General features: G+C 41.4%; 2 long non-coding RNA genes across 8 annotated transcripts in view; one reads left to right on the forward strand and one right to left on the reverse strand.

The window, feature by feature from the left end:
• Positions 1–472: 472 nt before the first annotated feature.
• LOC108387344 (uncharacterized) lies at positions 473–17,361 on the forward strand. Its single transcript, XR_005058499.2, has 5 exons — positions 473–754; positions 1,686–1,810; positions 3,105–3,240; positions 3,592–6,783; positions 15,878–17,361. It is a non-coding gene; the product is annotated as an uncharacterized lncRNA (long non-coding RNA).
• Positions 9,117–19,259, reverse strand: part of LOC108387343 (uncharacterized) — a 280,040-nt gene continuing 269,897 nt past the window's right edge. For all 7 annotated transcript variants that reach the window (XR_012129445.1, XR_012129447.1, XR_012129449.1 and 4 more), the window contains one exon: positions 9,117–10,849. This is a non-coding gene — a long non-coding RNA (uncharacterized lncRNA). The remainder of the gene's footprint in view (positions 10,850–19,259) is intronic.

Below are 19,259 nucleotides of genomic sequence, written 5' to 3' on the forward strand. Positions count from 1 at the left end.
GTCTCATTTGCTACTACTTCTATAAGGGGCATCTTATCTTTATCTGGCTAATGGCCATCTGCAGGCCTGGTAACAGTTTGCATAGAACAGGAATTATTCTGAAAACCAGAGAATCCCCAGAGAGGTCCCAGACTAGACCTCAGCCTAGCATGAAAAGATGAGTTAAAGTACCTGAGGAAGTTTTGTACAGCTGGTGAGGGAAAAGGATTGAAATACAGCTGGAGAAAGAGGAATTACAAACTATATTAAGCATATGGGGCTATACCCTCTAAGTATAATGCTGTATCTCTAGAGTGGCTTATGTGAGTTCACAAGTGTTTAAAAGTGGACACTTTCTTGGGTCACATCCAGGGCTCCTCAAAGATCCCTCTGCATCAGGAACTTCCCTCACTGCTATATTCCCTCTGCAAACCTTGGTTTTCATAATTCTGCAAGGAGTCCCTCATAGTTGGGACTGCTTTTGTGTCCTTAGACAAAGTCCCTTTAAGACAGCTCTTGGCTGGCTTTCTCTCTCTACTTTTGGTCTGCAGGAAATACACAGATGTTCTTTGCCTGCACATACTCTAGTGTGGGCATTTTCTCACCAGCCTTCTCTCCTTGCCACCACTGATGTGTTCTGCAAGCCACAGTTCTTCACTTGAATGTTTTCCAGTCTGATTCAGAGACCAGTTACTCAGGTCATGCAAACTGCAGCAGACAAATGTCGAGTACCCAGACCAGTGGTCTCCTCAAAGCTCTTTTCATGAGACTTGAGGTAAGGAATAAAATTTCTTTGGCAAAAGGCAGAGACAATCATATATGCAGAGCAGGTTTTTTTAAAACTGGGAGTGGAGAATGGCTAGGAGGGCAGGGTATTGACCCATCAGAAGCTGTAGTCCTGTTACCCTTACTTCACAGATTAGCAAGTGAGTCTCCAGAGGTGCAGTAACTGGCACAAGGCCATCGAGTTAGCAAGTGGCAAAGCCAGGATCAAACCTAGATCGCTCTGACTCTCCAGCCCACGCTCATTATTGTCAGCGTGCTACATGTATTAATTATCATTTATATAACATATAAAAGTGAGCCCCAGAAGACAGGCCTAGTATAAGAGAAGCAAAACTCCTGACAGCTCGCTCTGGCATAGAGCATGCTTCCACTCAAGTGGAAAGAAACAATTCTCAGTGTAGTGCCTATAGGTAAAGTAATTAAAGTTGCCGGGTTCCCCATGGGACTGGTGCTTGTCCAGGTGTATATATTACTGTGTTTTGTTAACAGATTGTCTACAGGCAGACTTGCTTACTTTCAGTTTTTCATATATTCCCATTACATATAAATGTATTTGCCCTGTGCCTACTTCTGAATCAAAAAAAAAATTTCCTCTTTCTTTTCACCTCTTACAGAAACGGAAAAGTGAGAATGACTTAAGAAGGTGGGTCAGGATAGAGAAAAGAGAAATGGAGGATTAACTCGGGGATATTCCAGCCAAATGGAGTTTTTAATATAGTCTTTAGGCTACTTACAGAGATGTAAAGAATATTGAGATTAAAATCCCCTAAAGCAGCACTAACAATAGAACTATATTGATAGCCAATATGTACTTGTACATATTCCAATAGGCACATTAAAAAAGTAAAAATAAATAGTTGAAATTAATTAATTTTTTAAAACTAAGTCTTGGAAATCTAGTGTGCATTTTATACTTGCAGCACATCTCATCTCAGACCAGCCACATATCATGCGTTCCATATTGATCAGCCCAGCTGTAAAGGGATGTTTCAGTCCTGGTGAACCTATAACATATGGACTCTTAATAAGATCACTAAGGAAGCAGGTGAGTTTCCAAATTAAAAGAATTAAAAAATAACAATGAAAGGAATAAAATGAGAGAAAGGTGAGAAAGTAAAGAAAAAAAGTAAAGAAAATGGAAGATGGTGGATACCCAAAAAGCACTTAGATGCTACATGGATGGAAGCGTGGGGGTGGGGGTGGGGGGGTGGCAAGGACATGGGAAGAAGAGTAGGGATTGAAAGTCAAAAGAAGAAATAAGAGATTTTTGAATTACAAAATTGACCAATGACAAGGCTAAAGATTTAACCTCATGCATTAGCCAAATGGTGCCTGCCACATTTATAAAAGAAGTCCCACCAGCTGATTTCTGAAAGGGGAGGGGGTGACACACAAACTCAAATCACTATTGATTAGGGTCACATAAGCAGCTTTTCAGCCCCAGAATCTGCTTTTGTTAGCTCACTCAGAGCTGTCCAAAGTTCCATAAGGCGGACAAATGCTAAACAAACCGAAGTAAGTTCAACAGAAAATCAGAATGCTGTGTTTTTGATACACAGGAATAGCCCTTTCTAGGGACTGAAATAGGTATTTGCCTATTCACATCATCCCCTTGCTAGTTTCAAAGTTCGGTGTAAAATCGACTAAGTAGGCAGAAGTGTGTTTGGTGAGTAGAAAATTAAAGCAAAGGGAATTGGATAATTTCCAAGGACTGTTTACTCAGACTGCCCACTTGAGAAGTCCTGTGACAGGCATGGAAATGCCACACCTTGGCCCATTGGTCCCTTTGGTGTATATACAGACAGCTTGTTACTGTCCAATGCATTTATGACATTTCATACCAGAGGTACCTGGTGATCCACAAACATGGTTTTTAGATTTGTATGTTTGGTTTTGGGCTTGTACAGTCACTTCTAGACTCTAGAAAAATCTGTCCACACTGGGTCCACATTCTTAACTGACATCAATCTGTTGGAGCTAAGGAGGACCTAGCTCTTTAAGTGTGGCTTGTTTTCACAGTACCAGCTGACTAGCTCCACTCAGAGGGCAGGTCCACCTGCCTGGCTCCCATAGCACTAAGATTCTTATATGGAGACCTCTGCTAACCACAGCTGACTTCAGATTTTCCTGTTGGAGGAGAGGGGAATTGATAGATTCATGTTCAGTTACATGATTATTAGATTACTGCTTTCTTATTGTTAACTAGTCAAGGATCCAGTCTTTGTCATCTATTAGAGATTATAACTCATCTGTTAGGATGGGTTACATCTGATCTTATAAAGCTTATATTTATTAATTTTGAAACATTTCAATTCTCAGAGGATTACTTCTTTTCCCAGTTCTAGGGACATTCTCTTATACTCTCTTATATACCTGCTACTGTCACACAGAGCAAGGAAGCATGGACAACATATTAGATAGCAGGATCTGGATTTTATACAACATATCTTGACAGCTTGAAATGATAGACTAAAGGTAACAGGATCAAATTTTACATATGAGTAAACTCTTTCCCTCATCTACTGGACATAGCAAAGACAGGTGGTATCTACTGTTTGCTAAATCTAAAGGTTAAATGCTAAGCAATAATAAAACAAATGCTGCCAACTCTTTGGTCTCAGTAGCATTTGGGAATAGCAACGCACAAATCAATTATACAAATCCTTTACAAAATAGCATTTTTATTACTATTCTTAAACAATTGCCCACTATTCTCACCACTTTGCCTTTTCCCAGAGCTGTTAACAAATGATAAAATTTACCAATTTGATTTTCATCTCCCTTCATTTCTTCTGCTCACCCTCTGGCGGAACTGCTGTCAATCAGCCAAATTGGTCAGCAAGAGGATGGAAGGAAAGAGAAGCAGAATTCCTACTAAGCCTGCAAACAGGAAAACCAGGGCTCGACTAATCTAAAATTGACCACAGATGATTTGATAAAGGCAGTGGCTCAGGCCTCTCCTTCTGCCTCTCCCTGGGTAAGTAAACTTGGTCCCCAGCTCTTCTCCCTCTCTGCTCTCTCAGCCTTACCAGCCATCTCTCCTCTCACCACCTGTTTCAGTCTAGGCTGCCCACAGCCTCTCCTGCCTCCATTTACCACTACTCAAAAGGGGACTCCACTGTCTCCTCAAACCGAAACTGAACTTACTGTATTCCCTCTCCTCAACGTACCCCCTGCTGGCCCATATTTCCTGTTAGCAGGGCAGGACCAGGCAGGTGGCTGAAGTTCCAGAGGTCAGGAGAAAAGGGAGAATGCCTCTTGGCTACAGTTGTGTATGTAGAGCTGCAGAGTGGCTATAAAAATGATGTTTCAGAGAGAATATTGCAAGTTAAGGCAGAGCAGTGTATCCAATCAGTAAGGGAGCCTAGAGGAACTGGGAGCTGTCAGTCCGAGTGAATGGGAGGTAGTGGTGATAAATGTGGGTGACAAGGCATGTGGGTACTCTTGGTGCTTGTGCATGCAAAAGCAAATAGAGGGCAGACATCGCCCAACTTTTCAATAGGGAATCATTTGATTTCTCTGTCCACACTTATAACCTATTGATCTTTTCTTGCACAAATATTTCAGATTCATCCAGTCCTCCATAATCTCCGGCTACAGCAGTAGTCCACACCCTCAACCCTTCTTGCTTTGAATTATTCTTCTGCCCCCGTCTTCCTGCCCCAGCTACTTCTCTTTTTGAAATTTAAGGCACGAGGTCATCAGATTAATTTTTCAACAATCCTCATTTCACCACATCATTTTCTCACTGAAAATTCTGCTAAATTCCTGCTACTTTAGATAAAGTTTGCACTCAGTATAAAAGTCAAGGTTTCTCATACTATGCTGAAGGGAGTGGGGCTGACATGCGCTAAGTCTGGGAAGTCTGTTGAGCCCTCACCCAGCGGTGCTCCTGCCTCTTCATTGAGGTTGAAGAAGATTCTATTCCTGAGCAATCGGAAGACTAGGGAGGACTGAGAAGTCCCTTTCAACTCCACTGCCTCTTGTACTTAAATAAGATTGTAGGTGCTCCAGAGATGGAACCCTGGGTAGTTCCAATTCACGGAAGATAAACCAACAGGAGACGAGGAGCAGAAGTAAGAAGCATTCCCCTATCTGTACAACAGTGAGACATCACAGTCCCAGCAGAGCCTCAGTTCCCCATTCTTACAAGAACTGGGGACAGGATGGATAGGCAAGTCAGCATTCTCCATTACCTGCACACTGTGGCATTTCTAGGGAAAGAAGCAATGGAACAAAGAAGTAGTCAAAATTGCTCCCTCCTAATGATGAAAGAAGGAAGCAGATGATCTTTCCCCCAAGAAGTCCCAGTAGCCCATTCAGAACAAACCAGACCCAGCCAGAGCCAGTGAGCACGAAGGTATGGCCCGATAGTCTATATGCTTTTACCCTAATTGGATTCAAAAGTCAATTAAGTAGGCTTAGCTGCCAAGATCAGTAATCTAGGCCAGTTCATCCCTTAAAACTCTAGTAAAACCTGCTTGGATCTGAAGCCCAGGCCACTCCAGCATCCTAGGCAAGCAGGTGGAATCTCATCATATAATGGCCCAATCATCCTCACCAGGCCAAGCCAGCATATACCCTTTGGCTGCATCCATCTGGGAAGAGTTGTGGTTAAGAAACTCCGTTTGCTCCATGTTGATTAAACATCTATTATGCACCAAGTATGTTAAATGCTGGAGATACAACAGTATTGTGACCCTGAGTTGATGACACTTACAGAATATAGAATAGACAGAAAAATAATCACACAAACTAATATAAATTTGCAAGCATGACAAAAGCTTCAAGGGAGAAGGACAAAAGTCTTTGAGGTTCTACAAGGGCGATTTCCCATGGAAACAATGCTTGAGCTAAGATCTAGAAACTGAGTATGAGTTAACTAGGTGAAAAGGAGAGAAGAATACCCTAAGCAGGTAACAGCACATATACCCTGTGGCTAGTAGGACTGAGAAAGCCAGCATGCCTGGAGAGAGGAGAGTGAGAGGGTGCCCCGTGAGAGGTGAGGCTGGGAGGTGGAGAGGGGCCAAACCAGTATAAGCAATGGAGGAGTTTTGTTTTTATTCAATAGGAAATGGGAAGCTATTTAATAGTTTTAAGCAGAAGGATGTCACAGACATATTTACATGGTGAAGAGATCACTTTGTCTGCAACAAGGAAGCCTGACAGGAGGAGGTGGTGCAAGTGGATGGGGAAGAACCTGTGAGTCAGCAACTGCAAATCCAAGCAGAAAACAATGGTTACTTCTGACCATCACTAGGCTGACAGTGGTTTCGATGGAGATAGTGACCATATTTGAGTGGCAGCTGGATAAAAAATGACAGAATTCAGTGATGATCAGATCTGGAGACATGAGATTGAAGAGATAGTTCAGAAAGACTCCTAAATTTCTGGGTTGCAGAATGCGATTGATGGAGGTGTTGGTCCCTGAGAAAGACAAAGTGAGAGGAAAGCCATGTTTCTAGGGTTGGGGATAGTGGGGTAGGTAGAGCAAGAGTTTATCTGTGTTGATGCAGGGGAGGTCATGTGGTAGGCAGCCTCTAAAAAAATTCCCAGTGAGCTCTGACTCGGGTGTTTGCATCCTTATATAGTCCCTCTACCCTGTGTGTGGCTGGGCTTACTGTTTGCTTCAAATGAATAGGAAAAAGGCAAAAGTGATGGAAGGTCACCTCTGAGATTAGGTTATAAAAAGACTGTGATTTCCATTCTCCCATCCCATTTCTTTTTTCTCTGTCTCTCTCTGAATCCTCACTCTGGGGAAGTAATCTGCAACACTTCCAGCAGCCCTGGGAAGAGGCCCCATGGTAAGGAACTGATGTCCACAAACAACAAGGAGCACAGACCTGAGACCCACCATCAGCCACGAGTGGGCTTCCAAGTGGGCTGTCCTTCATTTGAGCCTGGGTGACTGCAGCCCTGGCTGACACCTGATAGCAGCCTCCTGAGAGACTCTGGGCCCAGAGATCTTGCTAGGCCACACCTGGGTTTCGGCCCCACAGAAACTGTGCAGTAATAAAGGTTTGTGCTTGTAAGTGCTAAGTTGGGGGATATTTGTTACACAGTAATAGGTAATTAATACAGGTGACTTTTATAAAGTTAAGTATTTTATATAAGAAAACATGTTGAGTTGAAAATTAAATGTTACAGGTCAGGAGCTCAGAGAAGTCTGGAGTGAAGATATAAACTTGAGGTTCATGTGCACTTAGAAAGTATGGAGTGAAGGAGGAAACATTGTTGAAGCAGGTCTGGAGGATGTCCATAATTTACTGGACAAGTAGAGATGGATGCATTTGGAAAGGATATAGAGAAGGAAATGCTGGAGTGGGGGATGACCAAATAAGAGAAATACCAAAATAGTGATTTTGATATGAGAGTAAATCATTATCTCAGCAGAAGCTGCTATGTTATAGTAGGACTGACTGGAAATTAGAATGGTGTGGATTGAGGTTGGGAGATGCAGAAATGGAGATAGAAAACACAGGCAGTTCTCTGCACAATTTGACCTGAGAAGGTGAGGAGAGAGATCAGGTAGTCACTGGAAGTGAATTATGGTTGTTATTTTGCTTTCTAATGAGAGGATGTATAAATAAGTGGGAAAGATTTGGGTAAGGGAAAGAGGTTAAATATGCAGGAAGGAAGGAGAAAAGACATAGTTGGTAGTGAAAGATCACGGAAGGTAGGAGAGATTCTCTTGAGATGAAAGGAAGGACAGTTCTGCTATCAGAACGGGAGAGAAAGAGCCACAGGACAGGTGTAGAAATACTCAGGGGGTTAAGGGAGGTCCCATGTGAGAGTTCCTGTTTTCTCTCTACTGTAGTGTAAGGAGACCATCTGCTAAGAGAGGAAAAGAGGAAGGGAGATTGGAGGTTTGAGGAAAGGAAAAGGGTTTCCATAGTCACTGTAGAAAATTGGAAAATGAGATGGAGACCTGTACTAAATTTTTTGTGTAGTATGAGGACCTATTGAAGTTAACAACCTTGAACATAAAGTGGAATTAATCTGCTCCACTGGGTAATGCTCAGCTGCTTAGATGCAGGCATAGAAAAACAGGTAGTTGGGTTCACTCAGGTATAGAGTTTAGATAAGTGGAAGCAATGGAGGGGCAAGGAAGTCTAGGTGAGTAAAGATGGGATTAGAGAAATGTAGGATATAGATGGAGTATAGAAATACTACTCATGAAATCCATGCTGGACAGCAAGGGAAAATAGCGGTGGACAGGCAGTGCCAATGATGCGAAAGCAGAGTTGTTACAAGAGCAGTTGAATAAACACCTGGAGGAAGGGGAGGTTACTGTCAAGCAGAGGAGTGCTTGAATTAGTAATTTTGGAAGGGTAGAATTGAAGGTGGGGAACGGGTCCAGGGAATGTCTATGGAAGTAATTGCTGGAGTGGAGAGGAAATTACTGAAGATGAAAGTGGCTACTCAAGGGGCCGTGGGGGTCAGGTTATTCACCTGGCACCATCGAGACTGATCAAGGCTTGGGTGTAGGGGGCAAGCAGTTGGCTTGTCATATGGAGCAGTGAATAGAGTGGAATATCTAAATGGCATGGGTGCAAAGAAGCAGGGTTTCAAACAAGAGAGTAGAAATATAATGAGAATGAGTACAGGGACACTGTGGCAGACACTGCTTGTTCCCTGTCTGATATATTTTACCCTTCTCCTTACTAACAAAAACCTGATTTTTTTCTGGGCTGTAATATGCCAGCTAAATATATTTATCTTCCTAGATTCCCTTGCAGTAAGGGGTGGCCATGTGGCACACTTCCAGCCAATGAGACATAAACTTAGTTTACTAGGAGTTGAGGATGTTTCTGCTTTCCTGATGTAGGCATCGCCCCTTATTGCCTGGAATTCAGACATGATGGCTGGGCTTCAGTGGCCATATTTTGACCAAGAGATTATAACTATGAGGGAAGGCAAAGTTAATCACAGAGATGTGAGTCTCACTTTGGCCACCAAACCAATACCAGCAACCATCTACATCTAGATTTCTAATTATATGAAGAAAGATGAACCTACTTCATTAAGCCAGTGTTAGTTGACTTTTCTATTATTTGTTATTAGCTATACTCCCCATAGGGATATCACCCCACCTTCTTGTTTTAAAATGCAAGAGATATGAGAAAATAGTTGCCACTTAAGAGGGCTGTAGGAGAAGTTAAGGCTCTCAGGGGAGTGGCCAGCTTCAGCAAGCTAGGGGGAAGAGGGGAGAGAGTACCATAGAAGAAACTGGGGGCAATTTGCTACTTACGGGAGAAAGGATTCAAGGGCCAGGGTGGAAAAGAATGAGAAAGAGAGGAGGTGTAGGAGTCTGGGACAGAAGGATGCACAGGGCTTCATGAGAATGGTTGTGAAAGTGGGTTGAATGGCTGTGTAGGCCGGCAGGTAGAGGTCACCCTGTAGAAGTCGACCAGTGCCAACGGAATGAGAGGCATGATGGACTTGACCCCCACGGCTCTCTGCCGGCAGCCAGCGGTCCTCTTCCCCGAGGGATCACCACGTTGCACTAGTGGGCTCATCATCTTTCCACATCCTCGTTTCAGCAAGAAAAGAGAAATGTCATCCTTTTGGCCTCTAGAGAATCGGCATGTAGATTCAAAGCTGCATAATGAAACCTGGTAATTTCTCTGGATTCCCTGCAAATCTCCCCAGGGGCAGGAATAGTGGCAGCCCTAGGGAGGGGGCAGGACAGCGGGCCATAGGACCTGCTAGGGCTTGGTGAAGGAGGCATTTTGCTATAATTGGCCCACAAGGGTTGTTATCTCCCTCCAGAGGTTGATGTTCCCCTCCTGAGCCCGCACAGTCCCAAAGCAGAGTGACAGCATGCTTTCATCCACATTGCCATAGCAACGGGCTTGCCCCCTGGAGCCATGGGTTCATGGCAAATGATCAGTCCTCTCTTAAAGGTTGCTAATGTAGGTTTGACCAGGATGCAGGCCAGGTGGGTAGACAGGAAGGCCTGGAGCCAAGAATATTCATATTTGGAGTTTTACCCCAAACAGTCAAAAGCATGAAGTCCCAAAATGAATGGGCACTAGCTCCAGGAGGCTGAGGTCAAAACAGAAGAAGGAGAATTCTGTCATCACATCTAAGGGACATTCCTCTGATGGATTCTGGGGAAGAGGAGGGTGTTTTAAGAGTAAGGGAAGAAGCCAGAGCAAAAGGGGTTTGAGTCTGTTATTCTTTTTCACTGGCTGCTGGCTAAGGTATGGTGGCTGAGCTACATTAAAATTCAGGGACTCTGAGTGGACACTGGCTAGCCCCTGCCCTATTCATCCAGGGATCGCTTGCCTTTCTGCCTCTCTGCAGATTACATCCCCATTCCTGCTCTGAGTTAATGAAACCAACTCTGATGGTGTTAGGACTCTGTTGTCACTGCCTAACCCGGATGGACTTCTCAGCAGGTCTCTGTAGGCCCACACAAACCACAGATACCACCCAGAATATCTGACCAGTCTCTGTCATCAGACCTGGTTGGTAGTTTGTGCTATAGTTCTCAACAGGACTGGAATCTATAGCTCTCTGGGTTGAGACCTATTGAAACATATGCTCCAAAAGAGAAAGGTTTTTGAGTGTTTATTACTGTATTCCTAAAATGTAGCACAGAGTCTGTCACATAGTAAAAGCTTAATCAATATTCATTCAATGAATGGCTCATTGACAACCTTCCCAGCCCTTGCCTGCCCTCATTACTATACCCTTCTGTGGGTGCCTAACAGAGGCATGGTCCTGTGTCTTCCAGGATGGACCTTCTTAGAAGCAAGACCTTCTATTCACTTGTCACTAAAAGCACCTGGGCCCAGAGATTTCTGGTGTTATGTGCCTGGTTGGACCTCTGAACACTAATACCAGCCTGGACTAGAACACGATTTCAAATGCCACTTTACCCACTGTAGTGGTAGTTTTTGTATCGCCTCCTTGGTGATGGCAGTGTTAGTCCCCTGGCCCAGACCAGCTCCTTCTCAGCCTACTTCCCATCTCCAAGAGCTGAGAACTTGTCATCCTTCACAGTCAAGACCTATGGAGTCCATGAGAGGGATGGCAATATTGCCGATGGTCTTGAAGTTCTCCCACCTTCAAAAACCTAGGAGTAAAAAATAGGATTAAATAATGTAACTCTGACTCACAATTGAAGAAGTGTAAAGTGTCCCCTTTAATATACTATCTAAAATTATATATATTATGCAACAATATATAACACACAGTATATATACTGTATATTATATAATTATGTTATATTATTCTATTATAATTATATAGCATATACTATATAAAATATGTATACATATATATATAGACATATCTGTAATTATTTGTGTATTTATTAAATTGTTTATTGCCAGGCTCTTCAGCTGAATATAAACTCCATGTTTTCAGGGACTTTGTCCATTTTGTTTACTACCTCAATAGCAGGTGTCCAGTAACTACTCAATGGATGAACAAATTGCTTCTGGATGTTCTCAGAATGGGCCCTCTGTGTACCTTGGAACCCTGTTCTCCAGCTGTCCATTCTCACCTGCTCCCTTTCCACGGGCATGCGTGCAGCCATTGCCTCTGATGTCTGCCACCACTGGGAAGGCACAGGGACTTCCTTTGCCATCAAAGCCCCCAGTGCTGTCTCCCACTCATATCTGCCAAAAGCACACTGCACCAAGGCTGTTCAGTGAGGCCCAAGCCTGTACGACCACTGGCCTTGACACTGTGCTAGTGGGAAGGCGCATGGCTGTGTGCCCCACTCAAGAGAAGGCAATCTCTTTTCCCACACTTTGTATTACCCACATCCAAACAAGGTTGCCTTAAGCTCCCAGATATTTTTATATAAAAATAACTCTTTTTGATCTCTGCAGTTAGCCTCCATGCCTAGGAGTCTGGCACAAGTGCATCTTGGAGATAAGCACAGTACTGTGCCCAGACATTGGTACTAGACTATGCTTGCATGCATTGTCTTTCCATTGTCTGACTTTTATCCACTGAGGTCCCTCAATTTATCTCATTATATCCCTAGGAAGTCCGCTGCTACCACCTGTCCCTTTAGCATGACCTGCCATGTCTGAATCCTCCTGTAGGCACAGTTAGAGCAGCAGGTGGAATAGCCACAACACAAGGAATTTGGATTTTGTCCTGTGAGTGATGAGGAGCAAATGAAGGCTTCAGATTAGATTATCTGGAAGAACCAGTGCCTTACGTATTCCTTGCCCATGTCCAGGCAGGCGCACCCACCTCCCAGCTGTTGTGAGTGGGGCTTGCTAAAGGTTTACAGCTCTGCCTTTTCTCCAGAGAATTGCCTTCAGTCTAACAGTTGCTGCTCTGGGAGATTACACTGCATATCAACCCTGGGTGACTTTCGGCAGCCAATGACTGAGGCACACAGGGCATAAAAAGCTAGCCCCATGTCTTAAAGTGGGACTAACTTTGTGGTCCAATCCACGAGCTCCCTGTGGGTCAGACTGCAGCTAGACATCAGCTGAGACTGCATCCTGACTTAGCCCTGCCCTGTCCCTCTGCCTCCCTGCCTGTCTGCTGAGAGTACTCCCTTAGTAAATCACGTACTTTATCTAGTTCTACTGCAAGGAAACCTGCCCAGAAGTATGCTATCGACAGCCCCATTTACAATGAGGAAACAGAGGCAAGGGAGGCCATAGAATATTCCCAGGAACCATCCCAGACCTCACATCTGCAAGTAGGATTTGGTGCCAGGTAGTCTGAGCCTATGCTCTTTGCCACTGCTCTTCATACATAAAAAACTTTTTATGTAGCAATAAGAGTTATGCCTCAATAAACATTAGTTCTAGCCCCTTTGCTCAGATTCTGAGAGTCAAAAGTCAGTCAGACATGATCCTTGCAAATTCATGGAAGAAACAATCACCAGTAAGAGACAGTGATTATAGGCCTAAACACATGCACACACATGCACACAAATCTACACACATGTACCTCTGTCACACCTTTACAACAGAATCCCCTACAGTTGCTAAAAAAGAATGTAATAGACTGTATAGTCTAAGAACATATATTTTAAGTGAAAGAAATGAAAGAAAACATTTTGAATATTTTAACCATATACATATATTTCCTTTTTTAATATCAGAGGAATTATTTTTCTGCTTGTTTCCTTCTTTATGTTTCTATACAACAGGAAGTTTAAAAACACAAATACACAAAACCTGATACATACTAATATCTTAAAAGAATATTTATGTATCTGAGAAAATAATAATAATGGTGCATATGTGAGGCTAACCTGTAGTTTGAAGAACAGAAAACAACATAAAACTGCAGGTCATTTGAGGAAGTAATAATATGAACGTTAAATCTTTAGATATTCATTTGTTGTCACTTTATTAAGTTATGTTTTCTAATTACTGAATTCCCACAGAGTCTGTGTTCTAAGGCTCTTGCTTCTAACCTTGCAAAGCTACTCTCTTTTGCTTCCTGATTCTTTGGCACCTGCCATTGGTCAGAGTCAGGCTCCTGAGACCTGAACACAGGACCTGCAGTCCTGGGTTTGAAATACTGTTTTATAATTTACTAACAATGACCTCGGGCAAGTCACTGAAACTCTTTGACCTTCAGTTGTCTCATCTGTATAAATGAAGAAAACAGTATCTACCTCACAGGATTTTTGTGAAGATCATACTAGGGTAACTTTTGGATGGCAACTTAGCCCAGCATATTAGAAGATGAAAATAAAGGAGTAGATAAAAATCCATAACTAACAAACAGCAAGCACTGTGATCTAACTGCAAGGGTCCCTGACTATTAATGTGCCTCACCAGCAGCACACAGTGACCCCTTCACCTAGATGGACCAATTAACATTTTACTGTTTTTGTTGTATTCCTTTCCCCTTTCCCCCAACTCCTCCGTATTCCACTACTACTACTATTACTATTACTTTATTAGTAGTAGTAGTGGTGATAGCTGTAGTAGTAGCCACAGTAGTTTTGGCAGAAACATTTGAGAGTAAATTACAGACTTCATGACCTTTTACCCACTAAATTCATTAAGTGTGTGTCTCTGAATAGCAAAGACATTCTTTTCCACAGTGAAATGATCAACACCAGGGAGTTTAACAATAATAAAATATTGTTACCTAATACACGCTCTATATTCAAATTTGCCAATTGTCCCAATTATGTCCTTTATAGCATTTCTTTTGCAACCCAGGATCGCATGTAGTTGTCATTTGGGTTTTTTTTGTCCTATGTGAGAAATCTTTGTTTATTCCAATATCACAGATTTTCTTCTATGCTTTTTTTTAGATGTTGCATAGTTTTAGCTCTTGTTTTTAAGTCTATAAATGGATTATTTGCCTACTGAATAGTAATATAATCTATTAACATCATTATTTACTTGATGCTTGTATTGCCCCATTTTGACCAATAGAAGCCCCTCCAAGCCAGCTCCTGTGTACTTTTCACAGATTCCCATAATTTTTTAAAGAACATTCTTAATTTCTAGCACAATAATGTGATCCTAGTTCTTGAACTGTAATTGCTCTAGCCCTGGAATCAGCCCTTTAGTATAGAGATATTTAAAAACCAAGATATGGGCACCTGCTACTGGGGTTTATTGCTTCTATCTGTCTGTCTACCTAGATTACTCTAATTCCAACGCAACAAATACCTCAGTATTCTTTTTAGTCTTCTCCCAGTTCATATTTGTATCTGTCTTCTTCTTGGTGAGACCAGACTTCTAACATATCACTATCACTATATGCATTTGTTTGCTTAATTCTACCATACCCAACTAGCTTCAGAATTGTTTTAACCATGATCTGCAAAAACAAACAAAACTATTAAACAGAGTTTAAGGTTTCTTTTTTAGTTAGTATTTTTTTGATTGAGAGTATTTATTCCAAGTATTGGTTCAAATGTTACTTGAATTACTTTCTTTTTCTTCCATGTGGTCATGCTATTAATTCAAAATTGAATTATTTTCTTTTTCTTCCAATTAATTTGAGATATTGTTAATTGGTTTCTGTTTGCATTCAATTTTCTTTTCTCATACTTGTTGATTTAATTTCATTTTTGAGTGTGTAACATACTAACAAGGTTTTCAAATCAAAACTATACAAAAAGGCAATGCAGAGAAGTGCTGATTCCTCTTCTATTCCTTTTATTCTATTCCAATCCACCATCTGTAGGTAATTGATGTTACTAATCTCTGGTTTATCCTTCCCATACTTCTTTTTTAAGAAGTAAGATTTCTTACTCATCTGGCATACTTCATATACTCTTTTGTGCTTTTCTTTTTTCTCTTAATAACATACTCTGAAAGTTGCTCTATAACTGTTCTTAAGAGATTCCCTAATTCATTTTCATAGCTACAGAGCCCTCTCTTGTATGGATATCATAATTTATTAAACCAACCTCCCATATTAAGGCATTTAGGTTATTTTTGCAATTACAAGTAATGCTGCAATAAGTAACCTTGTGCATAAGTATTTTTGTATTGCTAGAGGTAGTATCAATCTGGAGACAAATCACCTGGTAATTTAAATAGGGGAAAATTAATATTAAAAATTATGAAGCTGTAATAGGAGGATATCATAAAGATGTAAAGGGAACTAAAGTAGGGTTGTAAAACTTTTTCTATAAAGGGACATATAGTAAGTATTTTAGGCTTTGTAGACCGTACTGTCTGTCACAACCATTTAACACTGCATAGACAACACATGAGCAAATGGACATGCAGTGTTGTAATACAGTTTTAGTTACAGAACAGGTGGTGAGCTGGATTTGGCCAGTAGACCATAGTTTTCCGACTCTTGCTCTAAAGATTCCCTAGGGCTGAGGGAGAAGAACCAAGGAAGGGTAAGCTTTCCAATAGCTTAGAACTAATTGAAGAAGTTATGGTTGCAGCCTACTGGATGGCAGAGTTTGCTGGATTCCCCGGGCCAAAGTTTTCCATAGTTGCCAAGTAAGCAGGAAACAACCCTTAGCACACAATCACCTGGGGTAGTCAGGGTCCTGCTAGGATCCTCTGATGTCCTCACCAGGACGTCCACAGCAAGCTGGTAATGAGGCGTAGGCTGGGGATAGGAGGTCATTAAGGGACCAAGCCCTCTGGTACCACCTAAACTAATAAAATTCTCCCCTACCTCCCCATAGCCACTGTACATCACTGATGGACTGACTGTACAACAGGAGCAAGTGAAAACAAAATGCAGCTCCGCAGACACAAACAGCCCCCTTCTTCCTGCAGTGTCCCTCCAGCGCCCTCTACTGACAAAGCTTAGTATCGTGCTTCTGTTAAGGAGAAATAACAGGCCAGTCTATTATCACAGAGCGGGTACTGTAGGGTAAACTGAAGCTGAGAGGTAAATTCTACAATTTAGATCTGTGAGTCAAAGGGTAAATTAGTATCTTGTTTGTTATATTTTGATGAATTTATTTCCATCAGAGGTTCTTCATTTCTACCAACACACGAGAGTACCCTGTTATCTTAGAACCACATCTACAAAGTGTGTTGCCAAACTTTTTAATTTTTGTCAATGCAATTGTGAAATATTTTCTCATTATCATTTTAATTCATGTTATTTTACTATTAGTAAATTTTAACACCTTTTCATATGTTGAATCATTTCTACCTTTTTTTGGTAAATTCTTCATGTCTTTTGTTCATTTTTCTACAAGGTTATAAGTTCTTAATTATATTAGAACAGAACAAATATCAGGTTAGCTACAACTGCAAATTACTTATGAAGAAACAGTTTTGTAGGGCTTTTGTTATTGTTTTCCCTTAGAGCCAAAGTTCTCATCTAAGTTTAGTTTACTTCAATATTTACTGAGTCCTCCCTGTGGGCCAAGCACCAGAGATAGAGTGAGACATGGTCCTTGCTTTTAAGGTGCTTACATTTCAGTGGGAAAACAGATGTGTGAAGTTATTTGGGAGAGAGCAGAACAGAGCAATTCAAATATGGATTAGAAAGTATGTGGGCTTGTGTTCAAATTCTGACATTGCCATTTGAACAACTAGTTGGACTGAGTCAGTGGATTGGGTCAGTCTGTCTTTCTGCCTCAATTTAAGATAGAAAATAATAACAAGTAACTCAGACAGTTACTAAAATAACTACATTAGTTGTTATATGAAAGCAAGTAACATACTGCATGTTACATAATAAACATACAATAATGGTAGTTAGTAACCAATACAAATGATTATAATAATAGTAACAAGTGATAAAAGAATTTCAGAATGTTATGGTAGTATATATATATACTCATTAAATTTTAGTTGAATTTAGAAAAGTATTATGACTGAGTCATTAAAAATGTTTAAACCATATACAGTATATTTGGTTTAATGAGAGAATCTGTTATAATTTTTCATATAAATTTTTTAAGTATTGATGAAATAAAAGTAAATGGTTAAGAAATAGTAAAATCACAAATATAGAGACAACAAATCTGGTATTTTGAGTCATTAATTATATAAATAAGCTATTAATGTAAAGTGCAAGATGGTAGAATTCAGACATTATTGTCATCCATTGATTGATTGTTTTAAAGACTTAAAGCAGGGAATTAAAGTTTACTTAATTGATTATTTCAGTCTTTGTATCACTTAATATATACTGTGAAATAAAAGATGAATTCAGAGCTTAAAGATGGTGGTGTGATACGTGAGACAGAAACCTCCTCCCAAAACCACATATAATTTGAAAATAAAGCAAATACAACTAATTCTGAAAGAGCAACAGAAAAGAAGGCTGCAGCAGGCTACAGCAGACTGGGGGAAAGTGCAGACCTAACAGAAAAGGGTAAAGTACCAAAGCCGCGATCCAGAGGGCTCCAAGCCCTACCGCAACTCCAGCTCACCTAGTGGGAGGAAGAGAAACAGAGCAGGGAGAGGGTAGAGTCCTAGGACTGCTGAACACCCAGCCCTGGAGATTGGCTCTGCGAGCACAAACCTACATTACATGGTGCTCTGGAGATTAGTGGGCTTGGAAAGCTAAGACAGGCAGAATACTTGGAGAGACTGAGATTCCAGCAACTTGTGGAAAACATTTATCCACAACCAGCTGCTCTGGGACAAAAGAAAGGTGGGCATTCTGAGAGACCTCCCAATAATGAGATGGCTGCTAAAGGGGCAAGAACTGTACAGAGCTTGCAGCTCAGGAGACAGAACAGGTGGACAAAATTGTCCCAGCAAACTAAGCACAGCAGATTGGGAACTTTCAGGAGCTTCAGGGGCTCCAACCCCCTGGCTGGCAATGCAGCTCTGAGGCCCCCCACCATGATATGCAGCCTACTGCTCCTTCCTCCCAGCCAGCACCAGCTTGCAAATCTGTTGCCCCTGCCATTGCACCTGCCCAGCCAAAGGATGGCCCCATATATGGCAGCTACAAGGGCATAGCATAGAGGCTTCCCTTGCACACTCAGCCCACTGGCCCTGGCAGTAGATGCATACACTGCAGCCAAGAAGCAGGAAAGATCTCTTTCCTCTGGCAGGCACCAGCAGTGCTGGCCTGCAACCCCTGCCATTACTCCAGGGACTGAGCAGCTCCAGAGAGTAGAGTTTCTGGTCACTAGAGGGCACCACCTGCAGATATGAAATGTAAAAGGAACCTGGTTCATACCAAAATCCCACAAACACCAGAAAGAGCCAAGTGAAACAACTCACCAACAATATTTTCAAAATAAAAATAAACATGCTCATGGAGCTACAGAAAAATATATAAGAACTCAGGGAGTAATTCAAGAAAGAGATAGAAACTTTGAAAAATACAGTATCCAAAATGAAACATACAATGGAGGGATTTAAAAGCAGATTTGATAAAGTAGAGGAGATGGTAAATGAAATAATAATTAGAGAACAAGAATACAAAGAAGCTGAGGCACAGAGAGGAAAAGGATCTCTAGGAATGAAGAATATTGAGACAACTGCGTGACCAATCCAAAAGGAACAATATTCACATTATAGGGGTACCAGAAGAAGAAGAGAGAGAAAGAGGGATATAAAATGTCTTTGAAGAAATAATTGCTGAAAACATCCTTAATCTGGAGAAGGAAATAGTCTCTCAGGCCATGGAAGTCCACAGATCTCCCAACACAAGAGACATAAGGAAGACAACACCAAGATGTATAATAATTAAAATGGCTAAGATCAAGGATAAAGATAAAGTGTTAAAAGCAGCCAGACAGAGAAAAAAGATCACATACAAAGGAAAACCACTAGGTTATCATCAGACTTCTCAACAGAAACTTTACAGGCCAAAAGGGAGGGGCATGATATATTCAATGCAAGAAGCAGAAGAGCCTTGAACCAACAATACTCTGTCTGGCAAGATTATCATTTAAATTTGAAGGAGGGATTAAACAATTTCCAGATAAACAAGAGCTGAGAGAATTTACCTCCCACAAACCATCTCTACAGTGTATTTTACAGGGATTGCTAGAGATGGAAGAGTTCCTAAGGCTAAATAGCTATCACCAGAAGAAATAAAACCATAGTAAAGAAAGCAGACCAATTAATTACTAAGCAGATGCA

This window comes from Manis javanica, chromosome 3, assembly GCF_040802235.1.
Source record: "Manis javanica isolate MJ-LG chromosome 3, MJ_LKY, whole genome shotgun sequence".
Taxonomy (NCBI): Eukaryota; Metazoa; Chordata; class Mammalia; order Pholidota; family Manidae; genus Manis; species Manis javanica.